General features: G+C 45.3%; 1 protein-coding gene across 5 annotated transcripts in view; it reads right to left on the bottom strand.

Moving 5' to 3' along the window:
• The window catches only part of PACSIN2 (protein kinase C and casein kinase substrate in neurons 2), a 132,041-nt gene that overhangs the window by 67,245 nt on the left and 47,938 nt on the right, over positions 1 to 16,858 (bottom strand). The gene's annotated exons all lie outside the window — the stretch shown is intronic.

Raw genomic sequence — 16,858 nt, forward strand, 5'->3', positions numbered from 1 at the left:
GAGAATATATTAAGGACTCATATGAAGACCAAGGATCCTAATCCACTGCACTAAGAAGTTGTCAGAGATGCACACACAGGAGAAAAGATGGCTAGGGCACAGACAGGAATGCTCACAGAAGTTCGATCTGCTAAGCCAGGCCACACACCTAGTGAAAACCTTGTTCAAAGTACCTGGCCCTCTCTCTCTTGCCTGTCATCCATTTGGGGGATCACGCTGTAGCTACAGGAAAGGGAAATCTCCTGAATCGGCCTGGCCACAACGTGACTGTGTAGAACTGCACCCCCAACACCCCACAAGGGATATGCAGAGAGAGTGTAAGACATTTTTATTATGTTAAGCCTGAGATTTGGGGTTCGCTTGTTACTGTAGCATAACTTAGCCAAATCTGATACAACAAATTACCATGCGGGGGGGGGGGAGGGAAGCAAAACTTCCTTAAAAAATGGAAATAACTTGTAAAAATAAGAAAAATTAAAAGGACAATGCCAGTTTGGGTAGGGCTATAGCAAAAGACAATGTACTCTAACATTGCTGATAGACTTCATGGAAAAATCTGGAAATAACAAGGGAGTTATAACCTCTGGCCCAGCAGTCCCACCCTGGGGAATATGCCCCAAGCAAATAAACTCAAAGAAAAAAATAGTTTGAACAAAATGTTCATCCCAGTGATATTTATAACAGCAAAGACTAGAGACAAGTCAATGCTCATAAACTGAGAAAACAATGGTGAATGGACAGAGGGGACACCACATAGCCATTTTAAAGGACAAGCAGGTGAATCATTTTATGTTCAAAACTGGGTATAAATGAAAAAGCTGAGTAAAACAGCACAGAGACATTTATTACACATAAACTTTAAAGGCAAAAATTGCGTGTTTTCATCTTTGTATCCCCACTGCTTAGCATGAAGTAGATGCTCAAATATTTGAGAAGTGACTGAATGTCTAAACCAACAAATCATGAAGTTGGGTGACAAAGGCTGAAGGAGACCATGTGGTAATGCAGCTGAGTCCTCCTTATTTCTGTGAAACAACTTTAGCATGTGCATTTTAAGAGGCATGTATTTGTACTGGGGAAAGAGAACTCATACTCCTCCTTCACACAACAAACCTGGATTCGTGTTTCAAGGGAATGGGGTCATGACTTTACACAAAGCAAAATTCACTAAAATTCAAGCTCTCCAATACCGGGAAGGAATCCTCAGTAAGTGCTGTTGCTGAAGTTCAAGGAGAGGCGGGCAGGCCACTGGTCAGTGATGTGTAGAGGAAGAGACAAGGTTGGGCCCCTGGGAGGTTGTTCAACAGCCTCACTTATTTGGTAGGTGCCAACGTGCCCAGCAGAGCAGTGGACATACAATAAAGCTTTCATCATTCAGACACCCAGACACTTTCTCAGTGTTTACTCCCCAGTATTTACTTTTAATTGATTCCTATTTGTAACCATAGAACCTCCTTCTGTAACCATAAAAATCATGTTTCTTCCTTTGGACTAGTATTCCTATTAATGGAAAAATTCAACAGAAATTCAAGGGGCAGTAATACTGAGTTGTCTTTCATCAGACAAACCCTCCTCATTTCCACACCTCCTCTTTCCTCCGTCCTGGGCTGGCCAGCGCCCAGTCTTCAACCCTCTTACCCTCACGGCACCACGGGGACTAACACCATCACGCCTGCCTGGTGAAAACACCACCCTCTGCCACAGTTACAAGCAGTCTGCTGGGTGCTGCAGAGAAGTCACACCTCCTCAGGGGGGTCCTCCCCGCTGCCTCGTGTCCAGGCAGCTCTCCCCAGCTCTCCCCCAAAGGCTCCTGCAGACCTTCTCCCTGGCCATCTCCCTTCCCTCTGACAGAACACGGGCAAGCGGGCAGTCAGAAACCCCTCCGCTTCTTGCTGCCACTCAGAGGCATCCACGCCCCCAGGCTGGCCTCGCCACACACACCCCTAAGGCTGGCCCCTCATCCCGCTTCCTCCCCCTGCCACAGGACCTCGCTCCACCCATCCACCCCTCACAGCCAAGCTTCCTACCAGAGCTGACCACTCACCTCTCCGCCTGCAGCTTCCCCTCCCGGCCTGCAGCTTCCCCTCCCGGCTCTGATGAAACTGATCAGACTAGAAAACAAGACCATCTGGTGTCAGGCTGCAGATACTTCCCAGGCTCCCAGTGTAAAACACATGGCAGTCTCAGGTCTTCTCAGTGCCCCGCCCTCTCCTCCCTACCACCCCCCTTCCTCTCCTCCTACAATCACACCCCTGGTGTTCACAACACTGCCCCTCCTGCTTTTTCTCCCTCTCTTCTGCCTAGGCCTTAGATGTTGGCGATCCTCAGGGTTCTGACCCAGGCCCTACTCTCTAGTAGCACACTGTACCTAAGCAAGCTCTTCTATTCCCACATATCAAATTATCCTTTTCACCTCATGTCCCCTGATCTGCATCTCTGGCCCAAAAGCCCAGACCCATGCATCCGACTGCCTTCTGGACACCGCTGCTAGGCCATCACAAAGCCCCTACAAACCATTTCCTACCTTCCCTAAGCCCACCCCAGTCCTTGGGTTTCCCACATCAGAAAATGGTCCCACCATTTACCCAGTTGCACAAGCCAGAAACTCCTTTTCTTCCCACACCCAACCCCCTCCTGACCTCACCACACATAATCAGTTTCCAAGACCTGACAATATAGTCCCTCCTTAATCCTCCTGCTTCACCCACCCCCACAACTACCTTTGGTAAGGCCACCACCCTCTTTTGCCTAGACCACTAACAGCATACAAGTCTGGTCCCCTTTCCGTTCATCCTCCATGATGCTGCCATGGTGGCTGACATGTCTTTTGGAAGATAGGTTATACTTCAACTTGGAATCCCCCCAAAACTTCCTAGCGTGGCCAGCAGGGCCTCCCAGCTCCAACCACCGCCCCCTCCAGCCTCACCATTCCCACCGCATTCCAGTCACACTGTGCTCATTCAGCCACAGCCAACAACCTGCAGTATGAGTTTAAATGTTTGAACTGAGTGTGAGTACATAGTAGAGTACATTAAGTAATGTATCTAATATAATCCAGGGTGGGGCATCCAGAAGTACAAGTGCCCCAAGTCTAAGGCAGTCCAAGGGTGAAGAATGGAGAAAGATAATAAAGCCTGAGGACCTGTCAGGGCAGGGGATACCCTGCGCCAGAACTCGGCACACATCACAGGTCCCTCCTGCCTCCTGACTTGGGGATGGGAGTAACATGCTGTGTGCCTACCATACTCTGGGTCATTCCACACGTGGCCCCTCACACTCACATCAAGTCTGCAGGAGGCCTCATTTCACATGTGGTCAAACAAAGGCTGAGCCACCGAGTCACCTGCCCCAGGTAGCAGCCCATGCTGGGGAGGAAACTACAGTCATTTGTGGATCTGTCCCACTCCTACCTTCCTCACACTCACTTCTCCCTTGTCCACAGTGTGGGGGTGGGCTACATAACAAGGGTCTTTGAAGTTCCAAAGTTCTACCACTCTAAATGTGGAAAAGGGTTATGACTTATGGTCTTCAAAATCTCAAGAAAGTATCTGTTACCCAGGATTAAACACATTCAACAGATGGGGCTTCCACCTCGTGAGGGTAAGCATTCTGGACCGATTGCCCAGGCAGTCACGTTCCACAAAGACTCACTTGAAGGGACTAAAGAACAAGCGCTCATTGATTTGCCACCATATCAACCCAGCAAAGAGCCCCGGCTATGCCACAACATGTAGAACTGTCTGCCCAAAACTGAAGCGCTGTTACTACACCATAATCTTAGAATGCCTTGACACAAGGCGGATTTTACACACACACACACACACACACACACACACACACACACCCTCCTGGAAGTCTGCAGCTCCTCTCACACCCGGCCAGTGTCAGGGCTGGAGAGCACGGGAGGACACAGCAGCTCCTCACCGCCACCAGCTCCCCGTTCACTTCAGGGTGTCCTTACCTCCTAGCTGCAGTACCTGACAAGTGACAGAGGGCCACAGATACAAGAGACATGTGCGATGAAGTTCCAGGGAAGTGGGCTGTGGATTCAGGCACCTTCATTTCATCTCTAACCCTGACACTCTCGGAGAGTGCAGCCCCACTCTCCCCATGCCAGTCTTTGAGGACCTACATCGAACACTCCCCCGAAAATTCCTTCCCTCAATCAGAAGCACTTGCCCAGCATGATACTTCTTCCTTGAGCTGCAAGTTTTGCAACTCAAGAGACTACTTAAACCCTAAAAAAGAAAAGTCACGTAGGCCCAGATCAGCCAGAAAGTGTCTTCTGGCAAAGGCAGAAGCAAAAAATATAGACTGGGTCAGGAGGTTGTCCTTTATTCAGGCAAGAAAATGGGGGCATTCACCAAGGACAGACATGATAGGGAAAGAGAGGAAGAGGAACACTGGCCTCCGGGAGCGGGTGGTTATGAGGCGGCCTCCGAGGTCTGTTGAAGCAGGTTCCCAAGATTCAACAAAGGGCATTATTAACAACACGCATGAGTCAGAGTGGCCTCAGGTCAAGCACTTCAGCTTCTTTCAACCCCTCCACTTTGAGCAGCCCCTTCTACAAGTAGGACTTCCTGTCACACAAAGGGCCTCTGTGGGCAGTTCCCCGCTGCCTCTTTTCCTGTGCAGAGCGGCGGCACTTGGTCTCCCCTCCCTCCAAGTCAGCCTCCTGAGCACATCACCCGTCCTCTGGAAGGGTCACAGCCCACCTGCAAACTGAGGACCGCGGGAGAGAAGCACGCGGCATACCTGGATGCATCCATCTAGAAGGCCTCGGAAATCTGCATCTCAGATTCTTCACGAGACACGCTGGCAGGACCCCTTAATGGCCCAGTCACTCTGGCAAAATACTTAAGAGGTCTGTGATTGATACCGTGTCTCTATGACATGGAATCCAATCTGCCTTCGAGGTTGTGAGGATCAAATGGCCTTTGTCTGAGACCTGGCACAGTGCCAGTATGGGGGCCCTCGATGACAGAGCGCTGCCAGAGCAAGGGTGACTCTGGGCCTACCTCAGTCAAAGACTTCAGGCACGATCACAGAGACATCTGCCCTCTCACGGGCTTAATGGACACTTAACCTCCACCACAGGGCCAAGTACCAGGAGAGAATTCTGCACAAAACGCGGTGGGACCACACAGGAGGGTCCAGACAGGGTGCACGGGGCTGACGTTCAGTGGGGATTTAGCAGCTGGAGAGAGAGGGAAGGGCATTCCAGGTAGAGGACACTGCGTGGCAAACAGCAGGGATATGAACTGCAGCCCAGGGGCACCCAGGCTCTGAGGCCAAGCCCTGGGATGTGGCTGTGGCTTTTAAGGAGAGAGAGATAATTGTCAAAGAGTGGCAGGGCACTGAAGGGCACGCCATCCAGGTCGCCAGCCTGAGTCACTCACTACACTGCGAGAAGATCTGCTCCATGCTGCGAGCAGCTACTCTGTGCTGACGTGAGCGCGGGCGGGAAACCACCGAGTAGACATCACGCTCATCAGGGCCGTCAGGAAATAAACTGCTCAAACACTTCTCAAGCAGTGCTGTGAATACGTGCCTTTGAAGTTAAGGAGAAAAAAAAACCAAAAAGGTCATGCAAACCACAAAGGATTTGATTTTTAAGTATTATGCACTCAACCATGATGGCACTTGATCAAGACGGTCTTCCGTTTCATTCAAATGTACATGCAAGAGCCAAAGCATTCTGCTCCAGAGAAAGCTACGGGGCCAATGTGGACCTGGTGTGACAAACTGACAACAGAGTTCTAATCTGAGAGTGATTTTATTTTTTAAAAAGTTCACATAACATGAGGGCCTCCCCAGTAATTTGGAAAAATGAATAGCGAACACTTATCAAGCAACAATCTAAAACTAATGAGCTACAACCAAACATAAAATTAGAAGCTAAAGTTCCCCCTAAACAGGGAGAAAGAGCAGGTCTGAACTAGCTGCGACAGAGGCAAATTTTAACAACTAAACCTCATTCTTCTTACGTGTAAAATGGGGACAAACATGGCTAACCTACTTCATGGGGACATTATGAGACATTTAAATGACACACTAGGGCGCCTAGGTGGCTGAGTCAGCTAAGCATCCGACTCCTGATCTCAGCTCAGGTCTTGATCTCAGGGTCGTGAGTTCAAGCCCTGTGCTGGGTTCCATGCTGGGCGGCAGCCTACTTAAAAATAAAATAAAATAAAAATAAATAACACGTTATATGTGAGTGCCTGCATTCACCAGGCACTCAGTAAGTGTTCATCTCTACCTGCCTGTCCCTAGTCCAGCTCCTCCTGATTTCTCTGGCCCACGGGGCAGATGTCACCGGGGTAAGCAGGACTTACATGCAGAAAACTCCAGGAACACAAAACAAAAACCAAGCCTCTTACATATTTTTTTTCCTGATGCTACCTAATAAACATTTCCAGTTACCATATTACAAAGAAGAATTAATGGCATTTCCATTTATGATAAAATACCCAATTACCATATATAACAAGCATTATCTGAGAAGCTCTCAAGAAAATGCCTTGGATACTACCTTAACTTCAATTTTACTACCAAGCACACATACATGCTCACATGTGCACACATACACGTGCAGATACTTCACACACACGTACAAATGCACACGCCCTATGTGCCCAAGCACGTGCCCATACACACGCATTCTCTTTCTCCCTCTCTCTCTCTCTCTCTCTCATATACACACACAGATGCAGAAAGAGCCTATCCCTTTTTTTTTTTTTCAGTGCAAAAGGTAGTTTTATTAAAGCATGGGGACAGGACCCGTGGGCAGAAAGGGCTGCTGCCCCAGGATTATGAGGAGCAACTGATTATACACTTTGGAGCTGGCAGAGATAAGAAGTTTCCAAAAGGACTTTCAAGGAGCCTATCCTTTATAAAACATTTGTCAGTTTGGCTAGCTCAAGAACTAGCCTGTGGCGGTGCCTGGGTGGCTCAGTCGTTGAGTGTCTGCCTTCAGCTCAGGTCGTGGTCCCAGGGTCCTGGGATCGAGCCCCGCATCGGGCTCCCTGCTCGGCGGGAAGCCTGCTTCTCCCTCTCCCACTCCCCCCGCTTGTGTTCCCACTCTCGCTGTGTCTTTCTCTCTGTCAAATAAATAAATAAAATCTTCAAAAAAAAAAAAAAAAAGCCTGTGTTCCAAATTTTTTAACTTTTCAATAAAATATATAATTTATTCTGATAAACTCAGTAAAATTATATTAAATCAAAATATTTTTATAATTTTATGTATATTTATCCCAATCTTCAAAAAACATTGACTTTCGTTTTTTTTAATTTATTTTTTATTTCTCACTTTTTTTTTTTTTTTAAACATTGACTTTCTGAGTGCCAGAAACCCTGCTAAGAGCTGGAGGAAGGGAGTGAAGTAAGTCCATAATAAGACCCAGCCCTGCAGCCCAGGAATTCATGGTAGAGCCAAGGTCACACCTGATTAGGGGACAGGGAGGAGAGAGGATGGAGGACGGAGGAGGGGCAAGCGGGAGAGCAGTTTGGAGAGGAAGAGGGAGGCCTGAGGCCTGTGGCCAGGTGAGAGTGAGGATGGGGTGCTCCAACCACGGCCCAGGCTCAGGAGCTGCTCGAAGAGGCTGGACACAGACTGAAGACAGCACCCAACTCCCACAAGGGCACAGGTGGCTTTGCTGTGGCACCTTAGGTCTAAATTACTGACCACTTTAGCTTATTTAAAAATCTAGGTTTAAGAGTAGGTGATTATGCAGAAAAACAGTCCAGAAGGCTATGTACCAAAATGTGAACTGCTTCGTTCAGCGAAGTGTACTGAGGGCTTCTGGCGCTCCAGGGGCCAGAGGACTTGCAGACACACCAGGAGGGAATGTCGCAGCAGGTGGTATTGAGGGCTGGGCTGGGACATGAAGCCAGTGAGGGACAGAGTGTTGGGGTCTACTATAGACAGGACGGTAGTCAGCAAAGGTCTTCCTGAGGAGGAAACATTTGAGCAAATACTTGAATAAATGTTAACATTTATTCACCATCTCTGGATGGCGGAATATGTGAGTTTGGGAGTTTTCTTGGTGCGTATCTGTATTTTTTTAATTTTTCTGCCCTAAGAATACTGGTTGGGTCACTTTTGAAAATTCAAAAGGAAAATAAGGCAGTGCCCTAGGCACCTTCTGTAATGTTCATAAGCATGAAACCCAAGATTTCTGGTAAAGGAATCCAACCATGTCCCTTATCTTCAAGTCACTGATAATTGGCCTGTGTATCACTTACATTCACTCAGTACAAGCACCCACACACCTTCCAGCCCCGTCCCGCAAAGCACCCAGCAGCACCTTCACTGCCGGAAAGGCCATAGGGCCCAGGCCTCTGCACTCTTCCCTCTTCCCTGCACACCAGTTTCTAGGTGATCCTTCCTTCCTGTGACTTTCAACACCAGCCCCCCGCTGATGCCTCCTGACTTTATTTCCCCAGCACAGACCTCTCCTCTGAACTCCAGTCCAGCACAGCCCCAACCACTGGCTCAGCATCAACTCCTTGGCGCCTGATGGGCTTCTCTGACGCACTGCCCAAAACTCAGCCCTGGCTCCTCCATCCCCCAGACAGGCTCCTACCCGGTCTTTCTCTTTCAGTGAAGGCTCCATCATCTAAGCAGCCGCTTGGGACAAACACCCCCATGCCACCCCTGACACCTCTCCTTCCCTCACACCCTACATCCATCAGCTCCACCTTGAAACAAAGCTAGAGTGCGGCCACCTCACACCACCTCTGCTTCAGCTACCCTGGGTCAAGCCACCAAACTTAAAACTTGCCAACAGTTGTGTCTCTCAGCATGCTGAAAAATGCTCATCACTAATCTACACTCCCCGCCCTGACCTACAAGGTCCCATGCGATCTGGCCCCAACTTCCAGCTCCAGTATTGGCTCATTCCAACCCCTACCCCTGGCTCCCCCAGCTACAGTGACCTTCCCATGGGCCTCCTAATGCACCAGGCTTAGACCTATCTTCACACCTGCTTCCTCTCTGCCAGAAACACCCCTCCTCCAGGCTCTGCAGGCTTTGCTGCTTCACATCATTACATATCCACTCACATTATCACCTTCTTTAAAAAGCCTAACCTGTCCCCATTCCTTTGACATATCAGCCCCTAAACTATGCTTTATTTTTTTAAATGACACTCAGCTTCCCGTGCCACATTATGTATTTATACATATATCTCACCACCCACAAGAACACAAGCTCCTGAAGAACAAGAACTGTGTCAAGTTCACCCCTGTATCCTTAGCACTGATGCACAACAGGAGCAAAATAAACATGCCTGGAACGAATGAGTCAAGGAATGTGCTAGGCTCTGGCACAAACACACACTATGACAGAACAGACTTCTGTTTTTAGCAGCAAGGCAAACCAGGTATCTTAATGAGTCTCCCACTGAAAAAAAAAATTTTTTTTAAAGATTTTATTTATTTATTTGAGACAGAGAGAATGAGAGAGAGAGAGAGAACATGAGGGGGGGAGTTCAGAGGGAGAAGCAGACTCCTCGCTGAGCAAGAAGCCCGATGCGGGACTCGATCCCGGGACTCCAGGATCATGACCTGAGCCGAAGGCAGTCGCTTAACCAACTGAGCCACCCATGTGCCCTCCCACTGAAAAATTTTAAAAGCTGAATAAAATATAATTGCATCACTTTATTCTACTCTAAATTATCATAAAGGAATCTAAAGACACCAAAAAGGCAAATTTAAAGAAGAAATATAGGTAGATAAGTCAGCTTTCTCTCTGAGGTAATAGAGAGAAAGAAAGAAAATATAAAAGATTGATTAGAGACTTGGGAAAAACAGTAAAGCCTAACTTACATCTAAGAAACTTCCAGAAGGAGGTAACATTAAGGATGGGTAAGAAGCAATCTTTAAAGACCATTTTTCAGCATGCTGAAAGACACTAAACCACAGATCAAGGCAGCCCAATGAAATCAAGTCAGACTTTAGAAAGGGAGAGAAAGCCACACCAAGATAAAGTAAAACGTAGAACCTCAAAGGCACAGAAAAGATCATGGAGGCAGCCAGAGAGAAAAGACCACAAAAAATGACAACTGGACTAAGAGCAACAATGAAAGCAGAAGACACTGCAGTTATATATTCCACATGCCAAGCAACAATATTTGCCAACTCAGAATTCCATACCCAGCAAAACTAGTTTTAATAAGAACTAGATATTTTCAAACAGATAAAATAGATACCACCCCCCTCCCCCCAGAAAAGGACATCACAGAAAAGAAAATTCTAAAGGGTCTATTTCAGGCAAAAAGAAATGATCTCAGAGGGAAAGCCTGAGTGAAGCACAAGAAGAAATGGCAAGCAAATATACAGTAAATACACTAACATATATAAACAGCATTGACTATATGAAACATAATATCTAATTTACAGGATTCTAAAATTCAGAAAGAAAATGCTGAATAAGTTGGGAGGGGTGTGGAGTTAAAATGTTTTAAATCTTTCCAAGAGAAAAGTGTTACTTTAGATTTGTTATGTGTTAAAACACGTAGGGGATAACCACTAAAGGGCTAGACAGAGAATTTAATTTCTAGACTAAAAGAAAGGGAGAGAAAAAACAAATGCAATGGACATGGGAGGGATGATGGAACTCAACTGAAACAAAAGAAAACCAACAAAATAAAACAAAACACCTCTACCAGAATTGTAGCAAATAGAAAGCATGGGAACAAGAAAAAGCTGCTTATCACCTTTTCTATTCAAATTGTACTGGAGATATTAGCCAATGCCATAAGAAAAACAAGTAAAAGGTATAAGAATTAGAGAAGAAGAAAAAAAAAACATCATTATTGGTAGATGATGTGGCTTTCGCAGGGCTGAAGGGTACTGGAATAACATTTAGAGTGATGGCTCTCTGCTACGATTTAGGAGCTCTCTAAGCACAGTGTGGGGGCTCTATGCATTGGATTCATTTAACATGGGGAAAATAGCAGCAGCTCTTTCTGCCCACGGGTCCTGTACTCATGCTTTAATAAAATCACCTTTTTGCACCAAAAACTGAAACTCAGGGAAGTTAAGTATCTTGCCCAAAGCCACCTGGCAAGTAAAGGGTTGGTTTTTTGAAATTAAGTCTATCTGTCCCCAAAGCCTAACCACCGTGCCTGCCACAGAGAGAGACAAACCACAACACCACAGGATAAGCACCCGTCGGTACTCTCTCTGAGGCCAGTACCACCGTGTGATTACAAGTACCCTGGAGTACAAAGAGAAAATGAGATCAACCTGAAGAAAGCCAGGGAGAGAGCCGGGTGGCACTAGATCAGCGGCCTGCACAGGAATGCTCAGGCAGGGAATGATACTCTGGAGAGAGAAAGTGCAGCAGGCACTAAGGTAAAAATGTATGAAAGACCAAGAATGTGCAGTGGGGGGCGAGGAGAGGGAAGAACTGGATACGAGGAGGCAAAGAAGGTGCCAGCAGGCTAAGCCCCTTGAGGGCCACACTAGGGATTTGGGCTCCTCCAGAAGGTTATGGGGAGGGACCTGGTCACAGTCCAGGAAGGAAAGTTCCCTCCGACAGAGAGTGGAGAACAGACCATCAAGCATCTAGACCTGAGCCGTCCAACAGACCAGCCACCAGCTGTGGAACACCTGAACTACAGCTAGTACCACTGAGGAATTGTCTTTTTTAATCTCACTGAATTTTACTTCATTTTAATATAAATAGCCACATGTGCTTAGTGGCTGCTAAACTGGGCAGTGCAGCTCTAGAGGTTAGAGAGGAAGCAAGAGAAAGGGTTAAGAGACCAGGACAGAGGACACTGTGAACGATTATGCTAGGTACGAATGAGGGGCGGAGGAGCAAACAGGGATTAAAAGTTCCTCATTCTGGAGGCAAGATATGGGGCAATGTCACAAAGAGAAACAGTTCAGAAGAAAGACCTGAGGTACACCTGGTGGACAAGAGACTCTGCCAAGTGGGCAAACTAACCGTATGAACGCACACAGGCCCAAATGAGCAAATCACCCGATCCAGCCACCCATCATCCAGGTGAACTGGGCCCCCAGGTGGTGACCTATGGATGGTTGGAAATAAACACAGAGCTCGCCCAGGTGCCTGCTTGTCCATCAGTGAGAGCAGTCAGGCTGTAGGATGATCACAGCCTACATGAGCCCTGCTATGAGTCTTCATCATTATGACAACACCTACCATCCCAGACTCACACTCCTCAATCTTAGCAGTCCACTGGATGTGGCTAAGAATAAATGTAGTATCTTGGAGTTCAACATTAAATATGCAAAGACTTCTCCACAAGTGGCCCTGATGCTTCTCTGCGTGGCCTCGGGGTCTCGCTGTATAATATTCTTCCTGCACGGTACGGGCCAGACCTCGGAGAACCTGCGCTGAACACACTCATAGCTGGTGAATTAACAAAACATTTCTGCTTTCCAGGTCAACAGGTATTTGGTCATCAGACCACTGTGCCCTGTGCTATTTTTTCTTTATGCGTCAGTTCACAGTGGAGAAGAACCATAAAGAGGTCACTTTGCTGTCCCCAAGCTGCCCTGTACTTCATTTATCTTGCTCTACTAGCACTACCGATACTGAAAACAAAGACAGAATTCCAAATTGGGAAGTTCAACTACATCAACAACATTTTGTCAAGTAAGCAAAATCATTCTCCCCTAATCTCCCTTAAGGACTCCACTGCAGAACAATTCTGACGGGAAACAAGCCTGAATATGAAATTCAGCACAGGCTTCATGCTAAAAAAAGGAATGGAACGGAATGGAACAGAAAGGAAAGGAACGGAACAGAAAGGAAAGAAAAGGAAAGAAAGAAGGAAGGAAGGAAAAGAAAAGAAAGAAGAAAGAAGAAAGAAGGAAAGGAAAGGAAGAAAGAAAGATTGTAATCCCTTACTACTGTGATGGCCATTGGCACACATTTCAAATTCAGAATACTTCCTGTCAGATTCTTTAAGTTAACCAAAAATAGAACAATATGCTTCATCGGTCCACGTAAAAATTAATTCTTTATGATTCACTAATGACAGAGTCTAATGAGAAAAAACTTCAGGGCAGACTCCCAGGGCTGGAGGAGATGTTAAGTAGGCATCTAGTCTGTCATCTGGTATCAAGGCATAACTGTAAGATGCAAATGCATTTAGACCAGTCTGGTGAAACAGGATTACAGTGCCTTCAAAAGCAGCCTCCATGAAAAGGGGACCACTGCAACTCATTCATTCATTCAAATTAATGGCCCATGTTTTCCACTATTACTTCCCTTCATTCACACACACACACACACACACACACACATGCACGCATGCACACGCTCGCTCTGCTCTTTACCTGGCTCTAGGCCCTAGGATCTAGCTGACATACTGAGAGAAGTTTTTTCATAGCCTTAGAGAAGGTTCTAAGGCCACGACTAGAAGCTGTCCTGGAGAGAAGCCCTGAACAGAGATGAAAATGAGGAAGGCCCAGATGACACCAATAGCATAAACTCTCACAGACTTCTGGGCCAAAAGCAGCCCTTAACCCCTGCACAGTCTGCCACAAAGCCAGGACCATATTCCCCCTTCACATCTTTAAATTCATAGGCAGACCAGAATTCACACTAAAGTAAACAGAAGCTAGGGGCAAGGAAGAATATCAAACATTACTTACTGACTAGGACAATTGCATATAAATTATATGTTTATGCATACCTATATTTATAATGTATAATTATAAATATGCATATATATTAAAAAGACCAATTATATATTAAGAAAAGGAAGCCAGTTAAACTATTATACTTAATGTGTACTGAAAATATAACAGTAAAGATAAAATGCTAGTTGGGGAACAAAGGTAACTAAATTATGGGAGAAGTGAACCAAGCCACTCTCTCCTCGCCCTTTCTTTGGCCCTTGGATGTGGTCATCTGGCTCTTCAACTGAAAGCAGCAGCTTCTTCAAGGGTAATGACAGAAGTGCCTGCCCGAAAAGCAGGGGGGAAGACAGAGTGCTGACCTACTGCATAGAAACATTGCTCACATATCCTACTTCATTCTTAGCTTTTATAAATTAAAGTAGGTATAAAGTTATTGACCACAATTTCAAATACAATTGAAGTGTCTATGAAAATACTTGTTTTCCTATAGTGTACTTGTTTCTGAAATTCTTGAAGGCATACACTCTTAAATACTTCAAAAAATACAAGTAAGTACTTTTCTATGAACCTCTGCAAGGAATTTAAGGTGACTTTGGACAGACAGTGACACCACATCAGGGTCTAAGAAGAGTTACCCACTGCTCTCATTTAGGCCTCTATTTGCATCTAATTCCCAGACTTGAATTTCAGAAGGACTCAAATTCAACTGTAGAAGAGACTCTATTTAACTGATTCTGGAAAGTTGTGGATAAATTCCACTTTTATATATTAAATCATTACCCTCTTTTTTTTTTTTTTTTAAACATGATAATGTATCGTTTTAAAGTCTGCCACATTCTGGATACAAGCTGGTGCAGCCACTCTGGAAAACAGCATGGAGGCTCTTCAAAAAGTTGAAAATACAGCTACACTATGACCCAGCAATTGCACTACTGGGTATTTACCCCATAGATACAAATGTAGAGATCCAAAGGGATATGTGCACCCCAATGTTTATAGCAGCAATGTCCACAATAGCCAAACTGTGGAAAGAGCCAAGATGTCCATCAACAGATGAATGGATAAAGAAGATGTGGTATATATATACAATGGAATATTATGAAGCCATCAAAAGGAATGAGATCTTGCCATTTGTAACTATGTGGCTGGAACTGGAGGGTGTTACGCTGAGCGAAATAAGTCAATCAGAGAAAGACATGTATCATATGACCTCACTGATATGAGGAATTCTTAATCTCAAGAAACAAACTGAGGGTTGCTGGAGTGGTGGGGGGTGGGAGGGATGGGGTGGCTGGATGATAGACATTGGGGAGGATATGTGCTATGGTGAGCGCTATGAATTGTGCAAGACTGTTGAATCACAGATCTGTACCTCTGAAACAAATAATACATTATATGTTAAAAAATAAATAAATAAAGTCTGCCACATTCTAAAACCTGGGCAGTCCAGACTTAGAGCCATCAGTACTCCCTCAGACAGACTGAAATGTCCCCAGACTTCAGGGTTTCTTCTTACATCCTGAAGAATCCTCTTTCAAAAAACTGAGTACTTTTGTCTGTCTCTTGTAATAGCTGTGAATTTATTAAGTTTGGATTTCTAAGCTAGCAGGTAATCATATAATGAGGTATGCTTACAACAGTAACAACTGAGTAAGGCCTGGTTTAGGGCTGAAGCAAGAAAAACTTTATGCAATAGAGAGCTCTATTTTAAGAAAAAAATCCCTCTTGGGGGAAGAAATGTCAACGCTCTTCGGGCCTCAGGTAATTCACTGTATACCTATGCCCAGTGGTACTAACTTAGGGAAGTTATTGCATAAAAGCTGAATATTTGAAAATGAAACAAATGAAAATGGACTCATCAGAAGAAAAAAGCCATTCCTAGCCAAGTCCTATTAATCGTGAGATAATATGTCAAGAAAGCAGGAGAAGAGAGGCCGGTGATCCAGAAGTCAGTCTAGATTCACTCAGCTACCAACAAGCCGTGTGACCTTGGACAAGTCAACAAGGTATGTCGCCTCTTGGTCTTAATTCCTTTGTTTAAAAAAAAAAAAAAAAAATGAAGGGCCTGACTATACTGCCAGGAGTCGTCATTACAACTCTAAATATCATGTTCCCATCTTTTTAACTATGCCATCAAATGAATAGCAGAATTATGTGGCTGGGCAAAACAGAGGACTAACGATGTATAAAAAGAAAGAGGGGGAGGCTTATTTTTACTACTGGCATAAATCTCAGACCTGCAAGACATGTTTCAGTCTGAAGTTACGATACCTCTTATTTTCACAAATGCAGCATTTAAAGTTCATCTAGAATTCAGTAAGATATCTTAGTGCGAAGAAGAATTTGAGGAGATACTCAGAATTATAACAGCAAGGGCAAAACCTATGGACCTCATTAAGGTCTGAGAGAAATATCATATGTTTGGGAGATTTCTAAAAAAAAATAGGAAAACACACCCCTAAAAGTGTCAGAAATACACAATCATTCAAGGTAACACCCTAACAAGAAAACAGGCTTCTCTATGTGGCACAGACTGTACCGGCCTGGCACTTTCTGGAGACCAGAAAGACGACCCTGACGCTGCCTTTCTAATGTTCACGGCACAAGGTAACCCAAAAAGTATATTCATTTAGCGACGGATCACTCAAGTTTCAGGATTTAAAAAAAAAAACAAAACCTCTAATTAGAAGCACAGTACTGCATAAACAAGAAGGAGGGAAGGGGAGCCATAATTTTCAATTCCAGAATATGACTTGCAGATAAGAAACAAATATGTATGTAAGGCTGCTCAGTTGTTGGAACAATAACAACTTTTACATTTTGGTACCTACTAAAAATAAAAGCACAGTGTCTAGTGACAGCAGTCAGATGGAACGGAGGGCACCGGGTCCAGCTGCGAAGAGGAATTCAAGAAAGAACTGACGGAGGAGGAAGGCAGAGGGGGCCTTGGAGCCGGCCACATGCTCATTCTGGGAGGCTGGAGCAGATGGCCATGAAACAGCAATCAGTGTCAACCAGAGAAGCTAATTTGTTCGCTTTTTCTCCCGAGTCCCATTTCCGTGTTTGTAGGTTAGATCTGGCTGTTAAGAAAGTATGTAAAAGACATAATGCCTGAGAGTCGGAAAAGAAACCAACCCTCTCTATTAATAGTTAACTCAAGTAACTCATTTAACTCCCCAGTAAGAAAACAATACAGCTGGGAGTATGTAAGCTGACCTACGCTATGCCAAAGTTT

The sequence above is a fragment of the Leptonychotes weddellii genome, chromosome 5 (genome assembly GCF_054177405.1).
Source record: "Leptonychotes weddellii isolate Sample4059 chromosome 5, ASM5417740v2, whole genome shotgun sequence".
Classification (NCBI taxonomy): domain Eukaryota; kingdom Metazoa; phylum Chordata; class Mammalia; order Carnivora; family Phocidae; genus Leptonychotes; species Leptonychotes weddellii.